Source organism: Plectropomus leopardus, chromosome 18, assembly GCF_026936395.1.
Source record: "Plectropomus leopardus strain MGB_pleo_1.0 chromosome 18, ASM2693639v1, whole genome shotgun sequence".
Lineage (NCBI taxonomy): Eukaryota > Metazoa > Chordata > Actinopteri > Perciformes > Serranidae > Plectropomus > Plectropomus leopardus.
In genome coordinates, this window is record NC_142193.1 from 29,845,984 (window position 1) to 29,872,138 (window position 26,155).

At 40.0% G+C, this 26,155-nt stretch overlaps 2 protein-coding genes across 2 annotated transcripts in view; one reads left to right on the forward strand and one right to left on the reverse strand.

The window, feature by feature from the left end:
- The window catches only part of LOC121940368 (phosphoinositide 3-kinase regulatory subunit 5-like), a 111,586-nt gene that overhangs the window by 21,654 nt on the left and 63,777 nt on the right, over nt 1–26,155 (reverse strand). The gene's annotated exons all lie outside the window — the stretch shown is intronic.
- Nucleotides 1–26,155, forward strand: part of ntn1b (netrin 1b) — a 60,313-nt gene that overhangs the window by 3,606 nt on the left and 30,552 nt on the right. The window lies entirely within an intron of this gene.

Below are 26,155 nucleotides of genomic sequence, written 5' to 3' on the forward strand. Positions count from 1 at the left end.
ACTACAAAGATATACAAAATAACTACAAAGAGATACAAACCTACTACAAAAAGATGCAAAATGACCAGAAACTGATGCAAAGGGGAATACAAAGACATGCAAACCTACTACAAAGAGGCACAAAATGACTGCAATGAGATGCAAAATGATTACAGAGAGATGCAAAGTGACCACAAAGACACAAACAGACACAAAATGATAATAAAAAGACGCAAAAAGACTTCAGAGCAATGCAAAATGACCCTAATGTGATACAAATGAGCCAAAAAAACCCAAAAAACTCTGCAAAGAGAGGCAAAATGACTGCAAAGATGCAAAATGACTTCAGAGACACAAAAGATCACAAAAAGAAACAAAATGCCAACACGGATGCAAAACGACCAATAAGAGACAAACAACGAATGCAAAATGATCCTAAAGTGATGCAAACCTACTACAAAAGGCCCAAAGGGACCCCAAAGTGATGCAAACTGACTACAAAGTAGTGCAAACCAACAACAAAGATGCAAAATTACCAAAAAGACACGCATGATACCGATGATAAAGACACACAAAACAGCTACGCAAAGATACAAAATGACTAAAAAGAGACATAAAATGGATGGGCGGCCTTTCATGTGTCTGTGTCCTGGGGCCTGGCTGTATTTTGGAGTAGTTTTTATTTCATATCCGTTGTTTATATGGCAGTCATTCATTACTGTAATGTTACTATTAATAAAATGAACTCAATATTTGCCAAAAAGCAAGAAAGCTTAACACATTTTCAGCATTAGATTCACAAATGCATGAAAAAACCTGCATAAAACTTGAAAATGAAAATCTTTACACTAATGTTAATGCAGGATAATGTTTGACCACAACCCATAATCATTTATGTAAAGGAGCTAATGAGCCTGAGAAACACGCACACACACGCACACACACACACGCACACACACACACACACACACACACACACACACACACACACACACACACGCGGTGGCTCGTGAGGCTCTCCTGTCCCAGGCAGCTGCTTCATATTCTCTCCATGTTCAGCGTAGCACTGACCCCTGACAGTCAGGCCCCCGCTCCTCTCCGGCCTGACTGATGGGCTGTGAAGGGAACTGTGGGAAACTCCGACTTGCCAAGTGGGTTTTGAGGCAAGTTGAAAATGGTAGCCTCAGTCACTCATACGTGTAATTTTGCACATTTGTTCAATTTTGACTCTGTTTTTGCTGTCGCCGTGCCATGCGATGTTCTGTTTTATGGCGGCTGAGAGTCGGCTGGAAGTTCGATCCGTTTTGTTTCTTTACGCGTTTGATGTGCTTTCAGAGTAAACTTTCACTTTCACGTCTGTTTTACGGCTGGCAGGCGCTTATCTGACTCTAAATGAATTTTATGACAAAGTTAATTTTTACGAGACTTGTAATTTCAGCAGTTCATCCTGCCTTGTGCAGTAAAAGAAAATTGTGTCTCAGTGATCACAGTCACTTACTATCTGCACTAGTAGAGGGCTTTTTGTTTTGTGCTCTGCTCAAAATATTTGACTAAACCTACACAGAGACCTTTGTGAGGAAGAGCCGACGTGTTTGCCGCCCACAAGGTAGCTGAATTAGGCTATGATTGTATCAATCGCCTGCTGGCTCTGCTCCCAGTGTCTCTAACAACTCCAATAATAGAGTGCAGAATATAAATGCATGCTCACTTTTTTGAAAAAGAAGCAGCAGATTTGGTGATAAAGATGGAAGAATAGATTTGGAGTACAAATATAAGTGGCATTTGCATGCTAAAATCAATACTCAGCTACTTTTATGTTGTGTGATGAGACCAGTGCTATCAAAACTTTTTTTTTTTTAGATATAAGACCCAAAACCAGAATTGACAGAACAGAATTGGATATTGTTTCAATAATCTTTTCATAAAATTGAACTGTTAATGTCGAAGTTAGACTGTTAAAAGCTCGACATTTTATCCATTTATCCATCAATTTAAATGATCTACTGTAACAGTTAATCTGTTACCTTTAGCTAACTGTGTCTATAATTTACACATTATCTTTAGCTAACTATTTCAGCCATAACCATCACCTGTAGCTATTTTAAACATTTGTTTCCTTAGCTAAATAGTTCTAGAAATACCTATTTCACCATTTATTCATTACCTTCGGCTAAATATTTAAACCTTTTATCCATTACCTTTGGCTAAGTATTTTAGCCATTTATCCATTTCATTAAGGTATATATTTCAACCATTTATCCATAAATGTTCAGCCCTTTATCCATTATCTTTAGCTAAATATTTCAGCCCTTTATCCATTATCTTTAGCTAAATATTTCAGCCCTTTATCCATTACCCTTCCCTAAATATTCCTGATTACTTCAGTCTAGCTGTTGCATTCATGTATCCATTACCGTTTACCAAATATTTCAGCAATTTCTCCATTACGTTCAGTTAAATACTTAATTTTTCATCAATTACTTTTAACTATTACAGTCATTAATCCATTACTTTTGGCTAAGTATTTATTGATTACGTTAGTCTGTTTCATTCATTTATTCATTAGTTCAAACTGTCTACTGTTACCATTAATCTGTTATTTTTAAGTAACTGTGTACCATTGTCCCATAACCTTTAGCTAAATATGTCAGCAATTCATTATCTTTAGCTAACTATTTTAGCCGTAACTATGACCGACGGCTATTAAGACCATACTTAATTTATTTATCAATTACTTCTGTTACAGCTATTAATCCATTATTTTTAGCAAAGTATTTACTGTTTACCTTAGTCTTACTATTTTATTCATTTATCCATTACCTTTAGCTAAATATTTCAATCATTTATACAGTATTTTTAACTACTTAACTGTCCCAAACAGTTTATCGATGGTAAAACCAATGTTTTCGATGTTTCTCGCAGCTCATGGTGTTACAGCTGACTCCTTATGGATGCAGACCGTATTTCAAATCAAATTATTATTTTACTGCTATTCAACCCCCCCCCGCCCCATCACTGGTCTAAACACATCAAGTTAAGAGTGTTTTGAGAAAACTGCTGATTTGTGTCTTTAAACCACCACTTGCATGACAGCAGCTCAGAAAGAGAGAAAAGGGGACAGACTGGTAACCAGCACTTCCAGTACAACGACACCACATTTACCGCAGCCCGTTTCCCTAACGTCGCATTCCCTGTTCAGTTTACAATAATTTGAATCACAAAGATGTTTTTGGGGACGCAGGCTGACAGCATCTCTCATTGTTGTCCATGCGGGACGACTGACACCGTTTCTGCTGATGGTGAATGTGCCGCCGCCTCCCCCGGGTTGCCAGGTTGGGCCCGGCCCGCTCACCATCTGGGTCTCATTTTTAGCTCCATGTGACGGGAGAGAAGAATTTGTGTAAAGCATGATGTCATAGATGTTCTTCTGTCTCACTCGTCCGCTGGTATTTTGGTTCCCTCATTGTCTCTCGCTGTCGTTCTCTGAACCGTCGCCGTGTGCCAGCGCCAGCGGACAGGCAGCCATTTCCATTTAATGTGTAAGCTGAGACATATTTAAGGGTTTTAATTTTTCACATGAAGTTAGTCAACAATAGCCAGAGGAAACGGCTATTTCTGTGGTTGTTTTTGTTTTGTTGACTTCTGTTCTGATGAGATTCGTGTTTAAATATATTAGTTTAACATACTGTCCGCTGCAGGAATGGAAACAAGCTGCGTTTACAAAGTTAATTCGTCGCAAGAAACTGACTTAACGTGCAACAGTTATGGTAAAGATATAGACGCAAGGTGATGTCAAGGAGTTCAATCCTCTGTTGTACTGAAGTACCCATGAGCAAGGCTCCTTCTGGTCTGACCTTTAACCTCATTCTGGTTGGCAAAAGAGAAGTTTCTTTGCTGGAGGTGAAGCAGCAAATGTTTTAAACATTTTTAATCATGCAGAAAAACTCGAATTATCACGTCAGTCCCCACAGTTTCAAGATTAGTCTCACCTATTAAGTATGATGTTGGTTAATGACCCAAAAAAATGTTTTACAGAATATTATGATGTCACAGTGAAGTTGACCTTTGACCTTTAGGATATGTAAAATCATCACTTCATTATTTTATCCCATTAGAAATGTGTGTGAAATTTTGTCATAATCAGCGTATGAATTCTAGAGTTATTGCCAAAAACAGGATTTTTGAGGTCCCAGTGACCTTGAGCTTTGACCTTCAACCACCAAAGTTCATTCCTGAGTCCAAGTGGACGTTTGTGCCAGATTTGAGGACATTCCCACAAGGCCCTTTTAGATAGCACTTCATGTGAATGAGATGGATGCAAGGTCACAGTAAACGTCACTTAGACCACCAAATTCAGATCAGTTCATCTTTGACTCTACATGAACATTTGTGCCAAATTTGAAGAAATTTCCCTGAGGTGTTCTTAAAACATTGTGTATCAGAATGAGAGTGATGCAGGGTCACATTGAACTTAAACTTTAACCACCAAAATGAAATCATTTTATAGATAAGCCCAAGTAGACACTGGTGCCAAATTTGAGGATATTTCTCTCAAGTTGTTTTTAAGGTATCAGCTTCATTATTGAGTCCAGGGGGATGTTTGTGACAAATTTGAGTAAACTTCCTGTGTTCTTCAGATATCGCGTTGATGAAAATGAGACGGACAGAAGGTCAAAATGACCTTTACTTTTGACCACCAAATTCGAATCAGTTTATTCTTGAGTCCAAGTGGCCATTTGTGCCAATCTTTTATATATGTTTTTAAATTCCCTCAAAGCGTTCTTGAGATATCGGGTTCACGAGAATGGAACAGAGGTACAGAAAACCCGGAAATATAATGTCTCTGGTTATGGCTACTGCCGGCACGGAAGCATAAAAATCACGTTTGAAAGGTGCATATTACTAATTATTGAGAAAATAGAAAGAGGGAAAAAAATACACGTGGTTTTAGGCGTCTTGCTCTTGTTGTGGGTTGTTTGGATCCTCATTACTGATGATAGGGGCAACTGTCATTTTCCCCAGGGCCCATAACAACCTGAACAACATCACACCCTCAAATGTGCTGTGCAAATAGTTTAAATACTTAAACACAACGATGCAAACTGCATTTCATCAAGACGACATAGAAATAGTAGTTGAGATAATAATTACGAGAACATAAGAGTAAACATGTGGGGAGAAAAAAAAGGAGTTATTAGGTGGAAAACGGACATTAAATCTTGAGTGGAAAATGGGAAACAGGTGTGTAGCAGGTTAGAAGACTTTCAGATACTTTTTTGGCATAACAGCAGCATGAACGTCCCGTCAGGAGCAAAGTGCCAATTAGACGGACTGACGAGTCTCAGTCATCTAGAACAAGTCAAAGCTTGCGTGCAGCTCAGGGGGACCGGGGAGGAAAGTTCACATGGTCTGACCGATGGGAGCTCAGAGAAAGTAATAGCAGGCAGCGGTGACTCTGAAGCAAATATATATTAAACCAACCCCTTTCAATCAGCAAAAGCAGACCCCAAGTGAGCTCGTTTTCGGACTATGAAGAGAGAATCTAAAAATATAATTGCGGCTGAAACTGTCAGGACGCGCGTGACAACCTCCTCTGACTGAAACAAGCAACAGAAAACTGGAGATGAGCTCTGTGGAAACTGTGACAGGAACCATTGTCAATCACGGGGATTGAGAAAAAAAATGTGGTGACAACGTATTCTGCAAATTAGTCACATGGTTTCCATTACAGATTTATGTAAAACTTAAGCGGTATTTTCAAAATGATGATAAAACACCATTACTTCTCTCACAATACTGTTACAAGAAGCATGGCGATGGATGACCAAAACATCAGCAGCTTTATTTCTAAAGCAGCCACCGCACTAGCCGTCATTATTTACAATCGAAGATGACGTAGGCGTGTTATGGAGCCATGATGGAAAGGCGAGCCCCGAATGAGGGATTTCTGGGAGCTGACAGTCCACGATTTCACAGAGGAACTGTGGATTCAAAACTTCCAGATGATCCGCTCAACTTTCTCAGAGTTACGTGATGCAATAACAGCTCTTGTAGCTCCTGCTGCATCATGGGAGCCAGTTCCTACTGACAAAAGTTTCGAAATTAACGTGTTTGAGGGTTAATGGAAACCCTCCTATTGGTCATGTGTGTCTCAAGCCCTCTGACAGAGTTATCACCTTTCAGTCAATATCCGACATCCCAATGAACGAAGGGTACGAACGTGAAATCAAAGCTAACAAACTCCTCTCAAAACACAGAGTCACCTCTCCAAACCGCCATCCTCAGCATGGCAGATTTTTTCAGTGCGCTCCTTAAAAGCCTGAGTGAAACCTTTCTGGCTCAAACCATCATGTCTGTCTTGAATTATGAGCTCAACAAAACAAAATCCTCAAAACATGCAGCCTTTACCCAGAGGACACTGGGTTTTTTTTTTTAGATCCCCCAAATACGTGTCTTTGTTTTATGGTCTGGTTGTATACAGAGAAACCTCTTACCAAAGGCTTATGTTGCAAGAAAGACTGGAGGCGACACAGTCGAAGGCCAATTTAAGAAGTATTGTTCTCCGTGTGTAATTGTGAATTTTGGAATGTCGGGGTAGAGTCAGGACGACACGAATTCAAGAATCGCTGTCACATTTTCTTTGTTGAAGTCACGAGATAATGAATACCTGTCACGTGTATTCGTCAAATATGTTTTTATCTGCATCACGTGGGTGTTTACCACTCCCTTTAGGAGACTAGCGGCCCTAAATCTTTTCATTCCGATGGGAAAAGTGAAAATGAATACAGATCATGACCTTTTTTCATCACTTAAAGCCTCTGGGAACCCAAATAACCAAAAACTTTCTTAATATGTAATTTAGGGTCTTAAATGCATCATAAAAAAAGCATAAAACATGATCAGAAATGAACCTCAATCCAAATTTGAAATCTTGTTGTTTTAGTTTTTATGCAGCTTACTGAAGCTGGGTCGATTTGGCCGGTATTATCTCCGATCCATAATTACGTAATATGGATAAAGCCAATCAAAAATTCAAATTTAGGTGTCACTTGATACTAATTTAACATGCCAAACTGAAATCCCTTAATGCTCTCTATCATTTGGAAACACTCATTGTGAGTGCCGCGGCATACTCTGGCACACACTGGACCGTAAATTTAGAGCGCTGTTGCAATGTACCATTCAGTTATCCAGAGCACCGCACTCTGGGAGTGTCAGAGCAACTCTGGACACTCTGTCTGAGGGAAAGGAGCAGCAAAACACCGAACGGAGTGACTGTGAAATGCTTGTTAATTCAAGGAGAAACAGAACAATATGTGGATTAAAAAAAACAGCTCTCTCATTTCAGAATAGAGCGTAAGATTGGATTCACGAACGAGTCAGAGGGCTGCTATGGAAACTTTTATCTTTTTGGCTTTTCTAGGTCACATGATGCTATGGCTATGTGCTACAAGAGCTGTTATTGCATCAAATAACTCTAAGAAAGCTGAGTGGATCATCCGTAAGTTTTGAATCCACAATTCCTCTGTGAAATTGTGGACTATCAGCTCCTAGAAATCCCTCATACGTGGCCGCTCCCATGTATAAGGGGCTCGCCTTTATATTATGGCTCCATAACACGCCTACGTGGCCTTGGATTGGAAATAATGACACTAGTTTGGTGGCTGCAATAGAAATAAAGCTGCTAATGTTTTGAACATCAATCATTATGCTTCTTGAAATGGAGAAGTACCCGCCTACTGCAAAAGATGCAAATGAATAAATGGACATTACTCGGATATGAACTACTACAAACAGCTTTAAATGTTATATGACAACTAAACATGAAAAGGATTCAGCGTCTTCCTTAATACTTAAACAAAGAGGATGTAACGGGTTTACTGTACAGGCTGATAAATGCTGATATCCTGCATCTGTGACAGCTGGTGTGAGAGAAAGAGGGGAATGACATGTGACTCCGTTTTTTAATTTTGGGGCTTGTGAGCTTCAAACAGAAATTAAGTTTTGATTATTATTTATAAACAATTTGCTAACAACTGAAAAAATGTAGGAAAGTAAATATCATTTTGACATGAACAGGTGCACAAACAGAGTGTGACACAGTCATTACTGCTGCATGTATTCAGTGAGTCAGTGTGAACTGTGGCCCGACATGCAGTGCAACGATTCGGGCCTCATCTCTGTTTGTACACACTTTAACACAACAACACTGTGATGCAGGAGGTGGATCCTGAGTGTCAGATTGTTTGTTTGTGGTTGTTCAGTTTGTTCACCAGGCGCCTCGTTGTCCACTGAGCCGAGATGAAACACATGCACATGTTCGAGCCGACGTGTGGATGCTCGACTCTTTGTGTCCACCGTCTGTCTACACGCCGCTGGCTTCCAGGGTGGCATCGGGACCACCTAGTGCGTGCGCATCGAGCCCCCTTTGAGGCGCTGGAGCGGGGCAGGCTGGGAATGATTAATGGGCCAGCGGAGTGACACGCTCCGCAGCTCAGCTTCAGACCCCCGGCCAGCTCCCCTGCTGCGCTGCCACCCGACACAGCCAGCTCAGTGACAGCGCCGTTTGTACGCCCACACACAACACGCTTCCTCAGTGTCACTTACCCGACTCACCCCCTGTGCCACTTCCCCCTCTGAACCCCAAAAAGCATTAAGGAAGTCTGCAGTGGAGGCATAAGCTCCTTTGGCTGGTCCCATCCTCCCCGCTGCGCTGTCGACACAGGGGTCTTTTTACTGCGAGACAAAGGCTGCGGCTGACAACTGGATTAATTATAGTCGAATAAAGTCTTGATCCTCAAACAACACTTACAGTAAGTCTGCAGGGGCTTTACTACAGTTTTAGGGTCCTTCTTAATAGTTTGGAGAAGGGCTGCAAATCGTAAGCACCTTCCCTAATTGATTATTGGTAAAAATGACTGATTATTCAGAAAAAAACATAAAAACTGCTGATTTCAAACAATACAAAAAGGGTTTTTTTCTCTCAATCAAAGCTCACAGCAACATATTGCTTTTACTTTAACAGGACTGCATCGATTGGTCTATTAAATAATTAACAATCGATTAATTGATCACCGATTACGTTACCATGCCAAATTTATAGTTTTTATAATTATATATTTAAAATTATAATAAAGAAAGAAACATAAATATATTTTGCTGCACTTATTTTGGCATTTTCTTGTTTTTACTTTTTTTTTGCTTACTTTCAGGAACATATTGTATAAACGTATCGATTGGTCGATTATATTTTACATGTTTGATTAAATTCTTAAAGACGGAATAATCGATCGTTGGTTAATTGTTATCATCGAGAGTTTGGGGCCTTATATATTACTATAAGTATCGGGATAAGATTTAGGGTCTGAGCACCAATGACAGGTGAAAACTGAAGGAATTATTATTATTATTATTTTTAGAAAACTAATTGCTTTTGCCGTTTGGGTTTAACAAAATGACTCAGTAGCGCCCCCTACAGAGTAGCCCGGTGGTATGTTTCTCCTACTGTTGTGAATTCTTTTGGCCACGATAATTGTAGGTGAAATCTTGCATCATGTCAGGCCTACAGTCGCCCTCTAGCTGGTTGAATCAATCAAACTTTACGGAGAGAAACGCAACACAGTGACAAAGAAACTCCACCCCCAACTAGTGTTTTGTCGGTGTAACTGCAGGGTGAAACGGAAAAGCCATCACACAAGCAAAAAAAATAAAATAAATACTCACAATGTTGTAGAGTATGATAATAAATCAGACAAAACACCCCACCAAGCATCAGGAATGTCTGCTAATTATCCTGTTCCAGCCACTTATCTCCAAAAAACACTAAAAAAAAAACAGTTTAGACATAACAAGCAGCTTTGAAGAGGAAATGGAGTTGTTGGTTCCCGTTTCATATTTATTTTTCCATATAACTTCAGTGCGAGCCGTCCAAGAGTCTGTATTGCTCCATAATGGATGTCTGCATCCTCCTGCACTCTGCCTCCATCCCTCTCATACCCCAGTGACCGATTCTTCTCAGAGAGAGAATGAGGAACCACTTATTGGATTTGAGGGGATATCCAGCAGGATGGATGGAGGAGAGGAGAACACAGAGGCTACCAGACACCGGTCCCCACGGGACAATAAATACCCCACATCTGCTCAGAGGAGGGGAAACCTGGGGACTCATCAGCTGCAGTCCTCCCTCTGCAGACTGTGTGTTTGTGATCGGTTCAGATCTTTGAGTCAGACAGGGAGCGCAGTGAGGGGATTACCTTACAGCAGGGATACTCACGTGCTTTGTTTGGGGGCCAATTTTGGAAAAAGACAGGAGGCCAGGGGCCACTTACAGCAGCGCTATACATGCTTCTAGGATTTTATACACATTTCTAGCATTGGGATGTTACATCGATTTTAGTACATTTATATGATTTTAGGCCATTTTTTTGGATTTAAGGATGTTTCTAGGAATTTAGGACATTTTTAGGACTAGGATGTTTCCAGGATGTTTGAACATTTCTCACAATTTAGGACATTTCTGGAATTTAAAGACATTTCCAGGATTTTAGGTCATTTCTAAGATTTTAGGATGTTTCCAGGATTTTGGGGCGTTTCTCAGATTTTAAATAGTTTCTAGGATTTTAGGACATTTCTGGGATTTTAGGACAGTTCTAGGACTTTAGGATGTTTATGGGATTTTAGGATGTTTCAAAGATTTTAGGACATTTCTCTGATTTTCTGCAATTTCTAGGATTTTAGGATGTTTCTAGGATTTGAGGTAATTTCTCAGATTTCAGGATATTTCTCTGATTTTAGGACATTTTTTAGATTTTAAGAAGTTTTTAGGACTTAAGACATTTCTAGGGTTTTAGGACATTAGTTTGTGGGGATCCTCCACTGGCACTTTTTTTTAAATAAACAAGCTCAATTTTGATGCTGTTTTATGCACTCTGGCACCTTTATGTAAACTAAAATTACAAACGTCTCTGTCTGGGGGCCACCCAGCACTTTATCAGGGGCCAGATTTGGCCTGTGCACTGTAAGTTGAGTATCACTGCCTTACAGTCCTCCAGTAGACAGAGCAGCCCTCCTGTTCCCACCCTCTCCTTGTCTCATGTCCAGTTCACTGCAACTACTGTGGGACACATGTCTCCTTCACACCAAGCAGGAGAAAGTCACTTCCTTCCTGATCAGCGAGCTCTGAGACGCGCATCAGATGGTTTCCTCCTTTCTCTGAGAGTGTGATGTAAACTCACAGCTCATGGCATGCACTTACGTGTGTGTGTATGTGTGTGTGTGTGTGTGTGTGTGTGCCATGTGGTTTGTTTACACAGATAACGAGGCTCAGTTTCTCATGATAGTGAGTCAGAGATAACTGGCTGTATCTGGTTCCCACTTGGGCAGGCAGCTGGGGAAAGAATGACCTCAGAGCCCAAAGACCATGTTAGATTAGACCGTGATGAGTACCTGGGCTCTGTTACAGCAGGTTTTTCTGTTGTGGAGTGACAGGAGCAGAGCTGAGTATAACTAAACACTGAAGCTGTCACACTGAGCAGAGGAGAGCTTAAGATACAGAGGTGGCTGCAATGTTTGGGCAGGATGTCAACTGATGTATGCAAATGTGAATATCACAAAAATCCAGCCATGGTTACTGGTTCTGCCAGCAAGTGCAATTTTAATACCACAGTAAACATCCGTGAGCAGATACTTAGTTCGAAATTTAAGTGGTCTATCTGTTTATTTTGCATATATATACATATATGTATATATATGTATATATATACATATATGTATATTTTACGGCTCCTTGCATTTTTACGCAATTTTTATAGTGTCTCTGTTAATTGCCTTCATGGGACACATAAGGTGTTTTAAATTTACTGTACTTTAAAATATTTCAATTTTTGTTCCCTAAATACTGGAACCAACAATTCCCATAACCCCGATGACATCATTGCGGTTAGTTTGGAAAGCAAACGTGAAAATGAACATGAAATACATTTTACGGTACAGTCCAAACAGCTGAATCACATCAGTTTGATTGACATCAGGTCCCTCCCTCACACTGGGTGTCTCCATTAATCTGGGTAGGCCCGTAGCATTTGTTTTACTCATTAGTACCGTATTTTAAGGTTCAGTGAGTTCCTGCTAAGATCGCCAACAGTTGGCGTGCTTCAGGAAGCCTTTTGCTACCATGTCCTGGAAGTCACCTAGCAACCAGAACAAACTTTGGGATGCAGTAGTAAGAAAACTTTTACAATGACCTCTCAATGTTTCCATAATCAGAATCATTAACCTTTAATTCCCAAAGTTTTTCCTTCTTATACAGAGAAACTGTGACAGTGTTCAGGCTGTGCCCTTTTTCCTGAGCTGAGCTTGTGTGCTTGTGAGCTCACGCCAAATCAGTGCAAATTGTCAGTGAATATCTCCACAAACTGAATGAAAAATAGAAAACAACTGCATGCAACTAAAATTAATCTGTGATTGTTGAGACTTTAGCCCCTTTTACACAGTGATCACAATAAGGAGACACTACAAAATTCCTTCTTTACACCACATTTGCATTTTTACACAGAACTGTATGGTCTGGCTTCAATTTGTGATTTTAGACAGCATGCTGGCCTCGTGGAACCAAAAGAGGCATGGCGGGTAATAGAGGCATTTTCTAAAGGGATCCTGTGAGTCGTTGGATTTCTGTGAAATTCTCACAGGAGGGGAGTCAATGTCACTCATCACGTGACTGGGACGGGACAGGAAAAACAGTCAGCGGGTCTGGTCAGGTTAGGAATCAAAATAATAATACTGAGTTAACACTTTGAAACCTGTAGATATCAGTTTTCTTGAGCTTGTGCCACAACCTTTTGGTCTGACTTCTTTTGAAAAGATGGAAAAACAGCAATGAGAAACTTGGAAAGAAATGTCCTGCAAATTGCAAAAAAACGTGGGTGGGTGACAAGAAAAATAACTTAAACAAGAAGACAGAACTAGAAACTAAATTAACACATAAAAAAGGGAAACAATGTCCAGAAAACAAATTATACTAATTATATTTATTTTGCTATTTATTTTGTTTTTTATTTCAGGTAGTTTCTGGAAATTATCTTTTAACTTCTTCCAATTTCATGTTATTTTTTTGAGTCACTTTTTGTTGTTGTTGCTCAGTGCCTTTTTTATTCAATTTCAAAGCTTTATCATTGTAAAGTCAGCACCAATTAGTTTGTCAAGATTTCAGAGTTACACTTTGGGGAACTGTTGTCCATCTTTATATACAGTCTAGGGTTAAATGTCACGCCCGTCATGCCTTTCTTGCTTCTGGGATACCGGCATGCTGCCTATAATCACACACTGGAGCAGCATGATCCTACCGTTGTTTGGTTCTGTGTAAAAATGCTAAAGTGGCATAAAGATGTGACTAAGAATCTCTGTGTAAAAAGAGATGTTGTTTTTCCAATTTGTGGACATTTATGGCTGCTGTTTTTCCTCTTTGAATTAGCTACTAACTGCTTTTAAGTTCTCCCGTGCATAACACTTTGTCCCGTTGGCTCAAAGGCAAGACACTGATTTCCCCTCATTACGCAATCGCATGTTTTATACAGAACAGCTAGACCTCATAACAGTGTGATAATCCCGCCTTGATTAGGGCCATGTTAAAGAAAAAAAGTGTTAGAGTCATAATAAAGTCAGAATAGTTGGGGAATAAAATTGTATTTGTAATTTCAAGAATGAAGTTGTAATATTATGTGACAAAAGTCGTAATTTTACGAAAGTAAAGTTATATTTTTACAAGAAAGGGGAGATTATATCTATTCTCCTAATATTGAGAGCTTTTCTCATAATATTCTGACTTTATACTAACAAAAAAAACTTTTCCCCTCGATGTGGCCCTGAAACTCCAGCGTACTAAAAGGAGCAACAGGGTTAAATGTTTTGATGCAATCTGAAAACACACGGGGGAGATATTTTTGGGGATGTGGCTGGTTATAAATAGGCCTTTGGAGAAAAGGGAAGAAAAGCACAATAAACATGCCACAAGAAGGATGGATTGTCACCTCAGCTTTATGATTTACAACCTCGTGGCTTCCTGTCTCCATCTCCCTTATTCCCTCCACACAGAGGAGGACACACGTGCCGGAGTGTTAAAATAACCTCCCCGCTCTGTGGGGAAGATCTGGACCGCCGCCGAACGCCGGCGTGCAGAGTCCCACAGCAACCTGGCCCTGTTTAGATACAGGTTTAGTCTGGAGAACGTCCGCTCTCACCACAGGCTCAATTATGCGGCATTCAGGTTTACTGTAAATACAAGCTCCAACTGGAGGGAAATACTCCGGTCGTTCTCAAGTCGGTGATTTCGGTTAGGATAAATGAGCGATTTTTAAGATGTCTCCGAGCTGTATCAACACTCAAACCAAAATCTCTATCATCTAAATTACTCTTAAGACTAAAGAGTAAAGGACTTACTGTAATTTAGACAATTAGCTTCAAAAGATAGAAAAGGTACAGAAAAAATATGGTGCCACTACTCATAAATGTTTTGCTCAATCTGTCATCTGTCATACGTTCTTTTCAACCAACTAAACTTGTGAGTAAACTTGTGTAGGTGATAGGAAACTTTGAGGACTTTGGCGATGATATCTGCAAAGGAAACGTGTCTCAGGTTGCCATCGGGATGTGAATATCCTTTTAGGTGGGATAAAGTCTCAGTCACGCATTACTAGACCTATTTTCCTGTGTGGGAGGAGGTCTGACTGAACCCATCGGGACTTCACACAAAGACGTCATGTCCACCAAAGCGTTTTTTTGAATGCTGCAGGTTTGCAATAATTTTTTTTTTTTTTAGGTCTGAGAGTTGATTTTTTTTAGCTCTGAATTTTTTTTTTCTTTAGCTCTGACAGTTTAATTTTTTAATTTTTTTAATTTCTAGCTCTGAGGGTTGATTGTTTTTTTCTGGGTACAGAATTGAATTAATTTTTTTTCTGAACACCATAAGTTGAAAAAATTTGAACTTTGAGTAGCTCTGAGTCCATCACTTTTTACCTCGCTGTTCAATCACAGTGAAAGAGACGAATACCGCAACTGTTACATCTCACATTTACAAATGCTGAACAACTATGGAGAAGAAATACGTAACTATACTGCATATTAATGTTTCTGCTCATGAACGTGGACCTCTCTCCATATGTGCGTCAGCCTTTCCTCCATCCAGTGCAAGAACTCTACTTTACGCTGACATTTTTTACTTCTGTGGGTATTCCATATCAGAGCATCCAGACACAAACAAAACGTCTCAGCTGAAAAACGCTACAAAGTGCTCTCCAACGCTTCCAGCTGGGTGTTTCTTTAAAGCCTCTAAATCACCCAAAACTTTCTAAATATGTAATTTAGGGTCTGACATGCATAAAAAACCCTAAAAATAATCAGGCATTGGTCTTACTCCAAATCTAAAATATTGTCATTTTAGTTTTTTCACAGTTTCCTGAAGCTGGGTTGATTTGGGCGTGGTTATCCCGGATCCATATCATGTAATATGGATCAATCAAACTCAGCTGTCAATTGATACTAATTGAACATGCCAAACTGAAATCCCTCAATAATGCTACAAATAGGATGCGTTCAGAAACACTCACCCTGAGTGCAGGGGAGCACTCTGGCCCAAACTGGACCGTTGGTAAATCCAGAGCGCTGTTGCAATGTACCGTTGGATTCTCAGGAGCACTGCACTCTGGGAGTGTCAGAGCGACTCTGGCACTCTGTCTTAGACTTAACTGAATAAACTGTTCATTAATAGATGGAGAAAAAAATGCTCTGTGGCATTGAACAACAGCTCTCTCATTGAAGTGTAGAGCGTCAGATTGGATTTACGAACGTAACCGGAGTCAGAGGGCTGGAGCAGATAGAGCTGCACCACGCCGACTCTGCTTTGCTCCATGACTGTCGTCGTGGAGACGAAAGACAGTTCACACCACTGGTATCCAAGGAGGTGTCGATCAAAACGTGATCTGCCCAGACAGTGTGGAGGTATGCTGTTATCCTCAAAATGAGCTTTTTTCAACTCGGTTTACTTATAGTTTGGAAGATTTTATTTTTTACTCAGATTTTTGTACATACTTAGCGAAGCACTTAACTTTGATATAGTGTGTGCATTCTTACTATTTCAAGCCACGTTTCCAGAGGTTTTAAGGAGTGTCTGGTGCTTTTAGCAAGGAAAAATGCTTTGGTGTTAAAGGGGAAAAATGCTCTGGGTTGTTTGTATCTCTTTAAACTGATCACAATTGCCTTGGAAACAAAACAAAATCAAACTTAGATAAATAATAAAAGGAGATCAGTGATCGGTCATTAAATACGCATATTCACAGCTCAGTTATGTCTCCGTTTGGATGATGTTTGGATGATTTCACATCACACCCACAGAGGAGTGAAGGTTGCTCAATATGTTGTTAGCCACTAAAAAAAAAAAAAAAAAAAAAGTTGCAAAGGGGGTCTTAAAAGTCGCCAAATCTAGCGAGAAAGACGCTACATTTGCAACACTTGAACCTTTAAAACCTGTTTGCAAACTTCTCAGAGACAGAACGAAGAGAACAGAATCTGCTTATCGAGCTTAATGACCGTGGACCTTTTCATCACCTCTCCCATAAACTTGAGGAAATAAACTTGAGGAAGGAAAGGAGCAGCGCTCAGTCGGCCTGTTTCCACACCTACACTGTGGGAGCACCCCAGTCCATTAACGAAAATATACACCGCATCAAACACAAACATCAGAAAATTAATAAGCTTTTATGAGATTATTACTCAGGAGAATATTTTAACAACAGTCACAGCAGGCATGTGTCGCTGCTGACGCACTTGCGTGGCTGTTTATGCACACACACACACACACACACACACACACACACACAGAGTAAAGAGGAAGTATTCCCCAGTCAACGCCCCGAGCTCCTGCCAACCAGCGACAGCAGGATGTTCCTCCACCAATCCATCAGCTTTATGCTTTAATTGGACATTTTAAGTCCAGTCTTGTTTCCTGCAGCCAACTCTCAGGAAACAAACCTCACATTTGATAAAATGACTCAGTTTAAGATTTGGCTGAATGCTACATTCAAACACATGACCTTAGGCCTGCCTCCATAATTATGTTATTGACTCAGCGTTTGATTTATGGACATCAACTCAATCTTTTTGCCAAAATTTGTTTACATAAGAATGTTACCAACATTTAAGTTCACATGATGCCAGAATAAAAACAGAGTTCTCCAAACCAGTAAAAGATCTGACTTTGCTAAATTTGTTTTATAAGTCACAAGAGGCATCACTTGATGTTGGGCTACACTAATAACAGTACTATAATTATAGAAGTACCTTCTTGTATATACGAACAGGTTTATCAGTTTTAGTTTTGGTCATTGTGCTGTGTATTTGTTCTGACCTGCTGAGGGACTGCAGATGTGAATTGTTGAAGATAATCTGTTACGGCGCATCAAATGGTAACATTTATGTATGCAAATTTTACGTACTGTTAAGCTTTTGATGAACCAAATCTACCAGCAAAGAAGCTGAACGGCTTTCTCTTCTGGACGGCGCCACAGCAAAACAGATTTTAGCCAACTAAAAAAAATCAGTATCAGTGAACATCAAATGTTCTCAAAGTCTGGACTCTGATCCAGATCCGCACCCAACAGTAAGTCAGTCCTGACCCGTCCCACACCTTAAGTATTAGGAATGCAACAATACGATGTAATGAAGTGTGTTTTCTACCTAAAAACAAGTTTTATACCTCAATACATTGTTAGTTTTGTAGAATATAGTTAACTTGGAGATCGTTACAGCGATCCTGGCCCAGGATTAAGCCTTAGACGTAATCGTTTCCTTGTTTGACACGGTTGTCATGCCAACGTTGACAGCGGACAAGCATGTCAGTTAAGCCGTCACGTGTAAGAGTTCGAGGGTGGGCTAAGAGTCGTCCGTTCAAAATAAGCAAGTTAGTGAACGGCTAATGAGAGTTCACATTCTGTCCTGCGGGCTTGAGAAAGTCAGACTTTGACGACTTCTGTCAGTGTTCATTACAACGTCAGTGCGGTGAGGACGTTTTCAAAGACGAGTTGTGAAAGGTGGAAATGTTAAACGCCACCATGACACAAAGCACAGACATTTCAAACAGAAATAACCTCAAATTTACAGAGGTGAGGACAACGAAACTTTGCATGAAAATCAGTCAGTGAAGATTTTTGTCGACAGCTGGAGCTGCTAAAGTTCACAAGCAACCTTTTGCACGCAAACAGTGCCGTTTCTTTTTCATGAGCTTGGAATGAATTTTGAATATTTCTAACATTTGCATGTGTGTTGCTTTAAAGTTAGAGTTGCGCTGATTTAAGCAACTGATTGCAGTCAAACTGTGGCTCTTTTCCACTTGGGTTGGATATATTTAGTCGCAGACTTCCTTAAACTTAAATGTACATCGCTTGTTAGTTAAACGTAAGTTCTGGGCCTTAAGACTTGAACAGAAATCAGATTCTTAATATTCTTTGAATATTAAGTTTGAGAACCGACACTATATTTAATATTGCTCGCCTTTACCTTACACACTAACCAGTCAAGGCTTTGTGTTCTGCAAAGTAAAATTATGTTTTTTTGTCAATGGAGCCTAGCTGCTTTGAAGTAATGGCTTCAATTCCTTGATTTTGTTGGTGAGCATTTTAAGGATGGCTAAAATCTAATCAACTGAGGCAGCAGTTGCTCAGCGCTTTTTAATTCAATGTACGTGACGTGGAGGTTAATGAAACCAAACATTGCAATTCGGTCTCTTGCAATTATTTTAGGGACAATGTATCATCTAACAAATGCAGATATCGTGACAGGCCTACATGAGCTCTGATATGGGCAGGATCGGGTGTAAGAGAGGCCCTGAGAACAGCCCAGACTTCGGAATAAAATCTAAATGAGCTTGTAGCCGACACTAACATACACGCTCCTCTTTTCCCCTCTTCTTTGTGTTTTCCTTTGTCCCACTTTCTCCTGTTTCTTCCCATTTTTCCATGTCATTGCCGCTTTAATTAGCGAGTTAAAAGTACACAAAGACAAGACGAATGGGTGATAGAAAACGGGTGACATGCAACAAAGATCCCAGGCGAGATTGTTGCAATTACACGGCATACGTTCCAGCAAAGTGAACCAGCAGTACGCCCACTCCCGCCTCCCCTGGACCGCTCCCAACCCGGCAACAAGAGGATAAATGGGCTGAGATATGCTGGCCATTATGCATTATTATTCATAAGAGAGGGTGTGTTATCATTGGCAGCGCAGAGCAGCGGCTGTTTAGAGAGGAGAGTGAATAACTCCGGTCATTACTGATTGCACAATTACAGCATGTTGTTGCTACAAAATGTCAGCTCTTTTTTCTTGTGTGTAAAACGGGTCATGGTTCAGATTAGTCTGAGTTTACAAACTGCAGAGGAGATGTGACATGTTGCACAATACGTCCTGCAAATGCATCCCATATATAAACAACGCTATGCTGATTCTCAGAACAGATTCATGTTATGGTATGTTCTGGGTTCATACATGTTTTTACCGATTAACTTCCTTTTCCATGACATTGAGGCAAATCTTGAAGACCATAATTCTGTGAAACAACTTTTTTAAATTAGTATATAAAAGCTGTTTTATATAAATATTATTAAAAGTAATAATTAATTCAAAACAGGGTTAGAACTGACTGTTTTATTTAACAATAAAAAAATAAAACTTTTTTTTTATTGTTTTATTTTTTTATTGTTTTATTTAGGCTTTTGGGATGTTTTTGGCATTTTTTTTCTTTAAAACTTATCAATGATTATTATCAATGACTTTTAAAGGAAAATTTTTTTCCTTTAAAAGTTTTTGGCAATTTTATTTTTTGGAGAAAAATCACCAAAAATGTAATCTTTTATCACAGCCACAAACTGTAAAAATGGCAATTATCGTTGGATTTTAAAATTCCCAACAGTCCTTTGACATGTGTTATTAAGCAGGTTTGAGAAACAAAATGCCATGACTTTTTCAAAACTGACGGTATATTTAGTTCTCGGGGCCTGTAAAATGCTATTTGCAAATTCCATGACTTTTCCAGGTTTTTCATGACCGTACGAACCTTGCATTTAGTCAGCACAGTCAGTATGCAGATCAACGTGGCATCAGAGAGAACTACTGTTCTTCTCCGTCACCACTAACAGCTCATTACTGTGACCCACACACATTATTACCAGCTCATCTTAAATTGCAATGCTAATGGTGCATTGCGTGAGCTGATGTCACGTTGCATTACCTAATGACATACCGTATACTGCGCTGAGACGGAGCCCGCCGCGCTGCCCCGGCCAGGCTGACTTGGGTGGCTGTTTATGTTGAGGCAGTGCATTCCCCGTTCACCAGGCAACCGGACGGTTTACGAGCAGTTACTCACACAAAAGCAAGGGGCGGGCTGATTGCTCAGCTAATTGATCTCCACCAGAGATCACAGGGCTGCGCTCGTAAAGAAAGGGGACGCCCCCCATGACATCACCGCATGCTGCATGGTGAGACAAGGCGTGCAAAGTCAGGGGAGACGTATTCCCACACTGAGGGGGGCAGGGAGAGGACAGAAAGCACACAAACACACACAAACTAAATATGCAACTAAGTGATAAATGTGAAGTTTATAAAAGGTGTAAACTCAAGTGCCTAGAAGAATAACAATAACAAAAGTAAGATAAAAACTAGAATAGAAAGCCATATTAGCATGAGGTTGAAAAAGTCATAAAAACCGATATTGCACCTGATATTGAACAGGTAATAATGCAGAATGTGTTGATAGTATTTATCTTACGCCTCTGAAATTAAAATAACTTACACATTAGCTGCCAGTTTCTTATTGTGTCCTGACCAACAGACCGCGACGCAAAAATAGTTTACTGTGTTTATATGATCGATAAAAGAAACCAGAAGATATTCATAATTAAGAAACTACAGTCAGAGAATTTAAGTTTCCTTTTTCATCTTTAATCCTTTGAAACCTGAGCAAATTGGCATGATTTCTGTCAAAAACACAGGAAGAGGGCGATAAGCAACACATTTGCAGGAATTATTTTTAAGAAGAAAGGAAAAAAAAAGAAAAAGAAAAAAAGTACAACAAATAAGATACCAAGTAAATAGCCGGAACAAAATGCTTAAAATTATAGTAACTCTGTTACATTAACTTAAATTCATTTTCAATTTGTGGAATATCTTTTACCAAATTGCTCTTTGCCTTTTTTCCTGTTTTCCAAAGTTTGTCCACATTTGTTTGGGGGTTCAAAGTTTTGAAGTTCAACTTTTAGTTCAAACGTTAAGTTGTCCAGGTTTCATAGGGTTAAAAATGACTAAAAACAGTTGATTCATCAAAATAATTTACTACTTTAGTAGTACTTTGATTTTCTATATGTAATTAACTTGTAACCACCTCTACCCCCCATCTGTATGTCATGTGTGTCTTTGTTATTGCAAATAAAACTTAAGAAATTATAAATAGATAAATAATAATGAAAAAAGGATAAATTTACTGACATCATGTTACTATAAACTGAGTCTGATTCCACAACACATGATTTAGTCTCCTGTTACTTAGACATATATATACATATATGTGTATGTGTATATATATATATATATATGTAGTGTTCAGTGAGACTTATTTAACAAGACAACTTGAGTTCAAGCCCTCTTGTCGGGTCCTTGAGGAAGACACTAAATACCTGCAGATAAGTTTGACCTCTGACTTTGCAGGAATGTCCCCGTACATATTAAGAATAATTAGCGCTTTGGTTGGAAACGTCCTTTAGGATTGTGCTGCAGGCTCTCTACTGTGGATAACACGCTATCACAAAGGTTTATAAATGAGGCTTTTCATCTGTGGTTATAGCGCTTCGGTTAAGGTAAGGAGCAGTTTTGGCTTTATGATGATAAAATAATCATTTCTGGCTAAAACAATGTCCGGTTTGTACCTAAAACTGGACACACACAGTGACCAGCAGATTTTTGACGCAGACACGGGAACGTGCTCAGACCTGGACGAAGCAGGAGAGCGAGATGGCTTCAGATAGCCTTTCATCTCGGGGATAACTCAATTCATTAGCTCAGCTTCAACCTTTTCATCTCTTATCTGGTCTCGGGGCACAAAGTGCACTCTGGTGTGGTTTGGCAGCTCCTCAGAGGTGAAAGGTGAGCTGAGTGATGGCTCATTATGTTCCTCTGTGTGCTGTTATGGCAGCCGAGCAGACACAACTCCCCACGGGGAACCGAGGTGTCGCTGCCAAATTGGCCGTGATGGCATCATTAGATTGATAGCATCTGTCCTCACAGAGCCGGGCAGATGCAGCTAAACTGCTCTGTTAGCCTTTGGCCTTGATATCACTCCTGAAGTCGACAGCGATAATAGTTCCTAACAGAAAAGAACAAAAACCCCGCCTAAAGGCCTCTGAGACGACGTTTTAAAGTCCGCTCCAGCTCGCTGTATCTGGTTAATTGGTCCAAGCCAAAAAAGGCAAATAGGTCCAGACTGACAAAATTGCGTTGCTATCATGCTTACTAAATTTTTGGACTCAAGCTAACTAAACTAGTCAGAGTGGTAAACTGTACATAGACCACACTGTAAAAAAATGTCTGTAAAATTAACAGCAAAGTGCTGTAACATCATGAAAGCATAAAACTGTAAGAAGGAAAACAGTGAAATAGTATTTAGTGTTCAGTACTATTTTGCAACACGATCATAGTGACAATGTTAAATTAGGTAGCGTTTCCATGGAAACCCCCAGATACACAGAATATAGGCTGTTTCTATTTCAGGGATTTTCAGTTTATTAAGGTTAATTGCAATGTTTTGGTCACCTATAATTTCTTGTTCAATGATTGGTTGAACAAAAAGAAGCCAGATGTTTCTAGTTAGTCTAAATATGGTCACTTCTGGCTGTAAAAGTCTAAGATAGTGGGTCGTCGGTGGCTGAGTGGATAAAGCAGGCGCCCCATGAATGAAGGCAGTGTCCTTGCTGCAGCGGCCTCGAGTTCGACTCCCGCTCGAGATCCTCTGCTGCATGTCGTCCCCACTCTCTCTCCCCCCAAAAAAGTCCACGATAGCGACGGCCAAAATGCCAAACTCAAGGTTTCAAAATTAGAGTCCACAAGGTTATAGGTGATGTCATGGAGGCAGCATCAATTATTTTTAAACAGTCTATGAAATAAAGTGCATCTTCTATCTAAACTGAATAATGAATATTGAATATTTGCAATTTTTCTAGTCCCTTCAGTAGATTCTGGGGTTCCTGTGGAAGTCACCATCTAGTGGCCATTAAGGGAACTGCAGCTTTTTTGATTTCCTTGCAGCTTGTTTACTGTATTACGGGCTATAAAATTAAAGCGTATGATTGTAGCTGCACAGCTACACGTCATGTTTTCCACTTTTCTATAACGTGTTTATGTTTTTGTCCTTAAATTGTAAGTATGAACTCAAACTGTGAAGTTCTGGCCAGACTGTAGCAGCTGATTTTCATGATTACAGGAAAACAGGAACCATTATTTGGTGTCCTGGAGGTACAATAGAGGAAATCTGAAATGATGGAGTGACATCACGTAAAAAAAGCTCAGACATCAGCACAGAGGCAGGTGCAGCAAAGTGAACCCAGTTTGCTCATTTTCCTTCCTTTTTTTAATATGTGTCTCATTAAAACCACGTCACACAGACTAACTCCTCGTGTTCCAGCTCCGTTGTTTGTCTTAGTCATGCCATCTCTGTCCGACTCGATCAAAGAAGCTCTTTAAATCATTCTCATGCTGGCTCGCATGTCTTGATGCTTTATTTGTTTATGTGACACCAAGGTGACGGCTTGCTATTGATGAAGCGGTGCTCGAAGGTCATTGCGTAAACCTGCGCCGAGATAAAAATCTCCCGTGACAGCTCCGACTGTTTTCCCCTTCACTGTTTACATTATTTTTGGGGGGGAGCTCGAGTGAAATCATCAAAAGCAGTCCGGAAACTTGTAAAAGGATTCATCATGTGGAGTGCTTGTTGCAGAAGTCCTTTGTTGTTGTCCGCGCCCTCATCAAACTCACAGCTGCTGCAGTGATGTGTGATCGAAATATTTATTGTGGGAAACTGAGGTGGAAGTCGGCCTGGAAGCAGCTGAGGGTGACGGATCAGAGCGCTCGCTTTTTATGTTTGTGCGTTACCGAGTCAAACGTGCTTCATCAGAGAAAGTCCACGGGTGCCGTGTGACAGAAAACGCCTGTTTGTTCGAGTGTTGGCTTCAATAACGATGAGTCTCAGTGAGGCAGCTGATACCACTTTCCTAGAAAAGTCTCCTTATGACAATGATTTATTTATGATTTACTCTCAGCCTTCCAGTATTATAATGGCATATTTGTGCCATCTTTTTTTTATGGATTATGATGTGATCAGCAGCTCAGTGATGTCTTTATAATCCTACAGAGGAACTGCTTCCAGAGAATAAAACATAATAATCACTGCTTGATCAGTAAGGAATACAAATAAAAAAAATTTCTCCATGACTTCATCCATCAAAGCTCCATTAAACTTTTATTTTTTGGTAACACTTCAGAAAACTCACAAATCACAGGCTAATGATTTAGCATATACAGCGTATGAACTACAGTAGGAATAATCAACCGGCTTTGCTTGGGGGCCACTTTTGCAAAACGACAGGGAGCCAGGGGCCAGTCACAGTTTCTAGGATTTTTAGGATTTAAAGACATTGCTTGGATTTTAGGACGTTTTTTTTTTTCTTGGGATGTAGGATGCTTACACACATATAGTGGCTTAAGCAACAGAAAATTGCCACAGTAAATGTTACACTGTTTCACTGCAAAAAATAGCACTTAAGTGCTTATGACAGAAGTAAATTAGAAAACATATCATATCATTTACATAATTAAATGAAAAAAAGAATTAAAACTCCATACTAAAAGTGTGTTTAATAAAGAAACGGTTACTGCACATCAGCTGCTGACTGATTTTTCACTGGACATCCAGAGGACAAGGTGTCTTTTCTGGGTCTGCTTTCATTTGGTTTCAAGGGCCCACTCTGAGCGATGCTATTCCAATCTATTTATGTTCAAGTGCCATCTATCAGCCGCAGTGAAGGAAGCGTCCACGGTGGGTGTGCATATTGCATGGAAATTGCGCATCCCACAGCTCGGTGGAGGCGGTTTTTCGGTCCCGTCTACATCAGAGAGCGCACTTCAGAAACAATCAAACGTCTGTACATGATGATCTCTAATGAAATTTGGTTATGGATGGTTCGAGGAACTCAGCGCCGCCGCGGAGGCAGATATTTACCAACGCTGTCAACAGGTGTCAGATGTTTAAGCGTACAGACTGAAGAATGCTCCGCTTCCTCAGAGACGGAGAAAGATGAAATTCCTGCACAATTGTTGTTTATTCAGGACCAATTACTCTCTGGCTGTGTATAATCCCGCGCAGTCACTCATATCGTGAGCGGGGTGACGTGTGCCAGATCAAACAGGGTTCATCACAGCCTGCGATCTGAGGAAAAGACAACACTTGGCCCTTAAAGGATTACTGAGCCATATTTTCCTGACAACAGTTGGTTTAGTGGTTCAGAGACACGCACACACACACAGACACTTGTGAATGTCTGCACATGTACGACGGCATCACGTTTAGTTTTTAGTGACACGTCTCTCTCTCTCACATGCTGTTGAAGTTAAATTAAATATACTTGATTCTAGGACTCACTGCAGAGCATATGGAGATTATACAATGCTTGCATAACACCTGTAGTGTGTATGTGGGGGATGTTGCAGAAGTGTCAAAAGAGTTCATTAATACCCATGAAGTGGGTACCCATTTTTTTATTTAGCTGTATTTAAAAACAGTTAACACGTTAGATTACAGCTCCGAATTAAAGTGTAAACATTTTGTAAAATGCAGGATACAGGTGAAATACTCACTGGAAACTACACTGCACTGTGGCTGTTTTGCCAGCGGCTTTGTAGCCCCCACATGTAGGTGTCTTCTAGCAAGTGACCTGTGACTGTTTTTCCGGTGGATTTTTACCGCCAAAATATGGATGTTCTTTATACAGCTGTGTTTGTGTCAAAAAACATGGGTGTTTTTTTTCAAACCCTGACTGCTATTCCAGCAGGTATTATCCCCAAAATGTTTTTTTTTTTTCTAGCGACA